General features: G+C 48.8%; 1 pseudogene; it reads right to left on the bottom strand.

The window, feature by feature from the left end:
- Positions 1-1,083: 1,083 nt before the first annotated feature.
- LOC117356099 lies at positions 1,084-1,202 on the bottom strand (annotated as a pseudogene).
- Positions 1,203-4,720: the final 3,518 nt, after the last annotated feature.

The following is a 4,720-nucleotide window of genomic DNA, read 5'->3' as shown; positions in this document are numbered from 1 at the left end:
TCGCCACCCGCTCCCCTGCCAGCAGGCAAGTATAAAGAATGTCCTCCTGGACCATTGAGCGAGGTAGGCATCGGACGCCGCCATACGCCTGAGGCGTCCCTTGAAGAATCCCAAAAAGGAGATATAAACCACTAACAGTTGTTAGAAACCGGTCTCGCGGAGAACGCTACATACGTTTCAAAAAATGCAGTGAATAAAAGTACTGCTTCCACGATCTCCTTCCAGGAAGAAGGAAGGAAAAGCGAGCATGATGTAAAAGAAAGGATGACCCCCCCTAGAAAGAAATAGTGGTACCATCCGAACTGACACCTCATATGACGGAAATAAGGAATAGGAATCCCCGTTGAACAAGGCCTGCAACATCGCCACTGCAAAGCTGAAGCCATGACCACAAGGAATCCCATGGTCAACCGCACAGCTCTTTAGAGCTCCAAAGGACAAGGCTAAAATGAAGCCATCGGAAACTTAGAAGAAGTACGTGAATGAAATACACCAAACCGGGCTTTCTAAGAGGCGCATGAATATACCGCCTTCTGTTTAGGAACTGAACTACAGGAAGCTGAGAAGTCAGCGAAGGGCCATATACCTAGTTCCTGTAACAAGCCAAGAATGATAATTGAAGCTGAAGGGAATTGAACGCTATGCCATCGGCAATATACCTGTGCTAAAAAGGAACTCAGGAAGGGTGCAACTTTTGAGAAGTATTCAAGAAAGAAAACACCTCCAAAAGGAAGCAGAAGCCACAGGAGAAGACGTCTGTAGCGCCTGGATAAGAGAAGAAACAACCTGCTTCGCATTACCGTCACACGCCAGTCAAGACTGCTCAAAAGCTAGGTCGTAATACCAAAGTAGTATGAATATCCATGTTGATCTCAATCAAGGAGAGCAAAGTCGGAGATCCAAGGAAACTTCTCAGTCCGGCTGTCGAAAGGCTCAACAGATCCACATAGCAAGGATGGCGCAGCCAAGCCAGAGATTGTACCAATACTGTGCCCCTAAAGCGAGCTTGAGATGGCAAATCCAAGCTATCATCAGCCAGGGGAAAACAGTGAAAAAGAGAAACCAGAGGAGTTTTTTTTTTAAAGCCTACAGCACCTGGTATTCCCAGGTGGTCACCCATCCAGGTACTAAACAGGCCCTATCCTGGTTGGCTTCTGAGACCAGACGGGATCGAGCACATTCAGGGTGGTATGGCTGTAAGAAAGAAGCCACACAGTTACCCCCTTTAACTCCCACTTCCTGTGCCCGCCTAAGAAGCTAGGAAGCATGGAATTGTGAGACGAGGCCATGAGGTCAAGTTCCAGGAGATCTTATTTCCACCACAAAAAAAGTGGAACACCTGAGCCAAAATTTCTAATAACCAGGATGTAGAAGATATCACTATAACTAACTTCTACACTTCTAGAGCGTACGCAGTGCTGTACACAGTAACATCCAATAAATGGGTTATGCTCAGATTTCACAGAGAGAAAGACTAACCAAACTCTTTTCCTGTCCTGAAAAATGATCGGTCAACCGAATAGAAAGATGAGGGTCCACCCATCGGAGTAGAACAACCACTGTACCTGGCAACTGAGTACATTACCTACTGCCCAAGCTGCAGAGAAACACCCCCATCATAATACTGACTGAAAGGGCCCTCAGCGGCATTCTGGAAGAATGGTCTGAAGCTCCAGAAAGGAAGCCTGACCATGCTCAAGAGTCGAAGAAGGAACCAGAACTTAGTTGCCTCTGAAGACCAGACTCCTGAAGCTGAGGATGGAAGCCACCGAGCCCCCCAACCCAACAGTCCGGAATAGTCGGTGGTCATAAGCTAGTCCAGGAAAGACTGAGGCATGCCCTGGAAAGACAATCTTTCTGAGCCCCCAAATCATACAAAGCTATGCAGGAGAAGCCTAGCAACTAATAGGAGCCCAGAGATACCGAGAACCACTGGAATAAAAGCGGCTGCTGAGCGTTAGAAGGGAAAGCAAGCCGAGGTTCCCAGAGGGGTCAGCAATATGGATGCTAAAACCTGAACAGAATCCCATACTCTTAGCCATGGTAAGCGAAGAACGCCAATCTGAGATCGAGACTCCACACTCAAGGCTCTGGAAAGAAATACAAGTCTCCCCTATAAGAATAACAGCATCAACCCGATATACTTATAACTAGTATAGGAAAAAAGAGCACTGCAAATATGAAGATGCGCATGTAAAGAATTGAGGAAAAGACACCACCCGCTCCGTGTCAGTCAAAAGACCCGACTGGAAGTCGTCCGAATCAAGCAGGCAGTCACGCATAAATCAGACAAATCGCCTGGCAGTGCCAACGACCCCCTGGGTAGGTGAAATGGAATGTGCCCAAACCAAAAGCGCTGCTCCAAGAGAGGCAGGCCAACCTAGTGCTGACTCAGAGTCCATAGAGAAAATGTAAATATCTTCCCCGTTTGACTGCAGAAATGGGTAACCCTGAGAAACTAATGCAGCCGAATGGAATCCAGCCTGCCCAAAGCCCCCATCTTGGCCACCCACTAATAAGTGGTACCTAAGAACTACAAGAACTGTCCCGAGGACCAGCCACACTTCAAAGAGAAACGCAAAACAGAGAGACTCTGGAAACGTGAGGAAGATGCAAAGGTACAAGCATCCTGAAAAAAGTTCACAGCTCCCTGACCTGACAGTAAGGCGACTACTTCATGAGAAAACTGTCAACCTGGAAAAAGAACACCGTCTTGCGATGTGAAAGGGAGCATGAGGACATTCAGCAACCTGCCTGAGCTGTACGCAAGCAAAGGAAAGACAAGGCGCACCAGGCGTAATCCAGAAGCAGCATACGCCTCTCCAGAGAAACGAGCTGTACCTGGCCGAAAATAGACCAGGTTTCCACTCCAAAAGAGAGCGTAAGGGGAGAATTCATTGGGCATACAGTACCAGCTCCCCTACGACCTCGTAAGCAGAGGATCTTGCCCTTAGGGATCAGCCGCCACTAGACCATGCTTCTAGAGCGGAAGGCCGTCTAGCTTTTTTTTTTTTTTTTTTTTTTTTTAAATAGACTTGAACCTTCTCCTCTTCTTTTGGAGCCATATCAGCTCTACTCCTTAGCTGGGGCTTGAACCTCAGCTCCTTGTTACTAACCCAGCACACAACCCTTGCGCCCCCAGGTTTTCACAGACAAGCTGGCCCACAGCAAGAAAAAAAGAATCATCAGGCCTCAAGAGAGACCCTCAACTCGGAATTCCTGCAACTACCCCGCAGAAACCAGTTTAGAGCCCAAGCCGGCGGACGCAGCACCCAGGCAGAAGGCCTAAGGAAACCTCTAACATCGCCGCACGTTATCGGAACCCCGAGTGAAGAAATGAACCACACGAATGATACACTGGCATGCCCTTGACACCTACTCCACCTTGCTGTTCGCTAACCCCTAAGGCAGCAAAACCAAGCGTAGGCAGCCAAACTCAGGGCAGAAACTTAATGTGGACGTGCCTAGGGATATAAATGGACAGCCCCCAATAACAACCAGTTGCCTATTCTTTTTTTTTTTTTCTTGTTAAGAGAAGCATGTGGACAAACACCACAGCAAATGGAGCACTGCAATACGGGGCACAGCTGATTTCAAACAAAAATAAGCCGCGGTACCTTAAGTTAGTTGTAGGACATGAGTCAATGAACCCCGCGGCGCTGGGGGCCCAAGCGCGGGCACTTTCCTGCCAGAATCAAAATCGGCTGGCTCCCCCAATAGCGCTGTACAAAACAGACCGGGAGCTCATAGCATAAACCGCAGCACATCGCTCCACAAAGCAGACAGCGAGGCCCGCGCTGAGAACGGTAGCCGCCCAGAATCACTCCCCGAGTATTGCAGTGCTGGCGACCCAAACTCGGACTGTTTCGCTCCAAAATAGGCCGGCTCCTAGAACATTGCCGCTCACACCGGACTAGGAGCCCATAGCCGAAGCGTATAAAAAATGCAAAACACACCTCAGGGAGGAAAGGGGAAAAGGCGCATGGCTCCCAACAGTAGGGGAGCACAAGCTCGCACCACCTGCGCTATAGAACGCTACAGCTCCATTACAGATACACACCCGGAGCCGTCCTCACAATTTGCGGCCATATCGAAAGCCACACAGTTACATTTACCCACGGGCCGTGGCAGTATCAAGAAACAATGTCCCAGAGACTACCAACCCCACAGCACAAGCGCTAGGGTAAGAAAAAGAAGCGCTCCTTAGTTATGCGCAGGAATACAGAGGCCACCTACCTCACTGAATCAAGCTGATACCATAACATATTCCACCACCAAACAAAACTGCCATAGTCAAAAACCCACAGCTCTCTTACAACCACAAAGTTCAGAAACCAGTAGAATAAAACACATACTCACAATCTACTGAATAGTGCCGGTAGACGCCGGCAACACCTGCAGCCTAGCACGAGCAGGGCAAAAAGTCAGCTGTGTAGGCCCCCTTTTTTTTTTTTTAAATGGGAAAGAAGAAAAATAGGGACCAGGGCAGACCCTCTATCATTGGAGGGAGGGTGAGGCAGGGACAAGGGGGGGCCCAAGTGTAACCTCTAAAGCCGGCACCGATTAGCCGGACACCCCTGTCTCACTGAAGAGAAAATCTCAACAGGAGGTAATAAAGTTCCAGCCACAGCCAGAATTCAGGAGCTAGTTGAATAGCGACTTCCACCTGCTTGGAGATAGAGAATACTGATGAGACAGGAGGAGTGCCAGCAAATAAGTA

Source organism: Geotrypetes seraphini, chromosome 2 (genome assembly GCF_902459505.1).
Source record: "Geotrypetes seraphini chromosome 2, aGeoSer1.1, whole genome shotgun sequence".
NCBI classification, from domain to species: Eukaryota; Metazoa; Chordata; class Amphibia; order Gymnophiona; family Dermophiidae; genus Geotrypetes; species Geotrypetes seraphini.
This window is presented reverse-complemented; position numbering and strand designations above follow the sequence as displayed.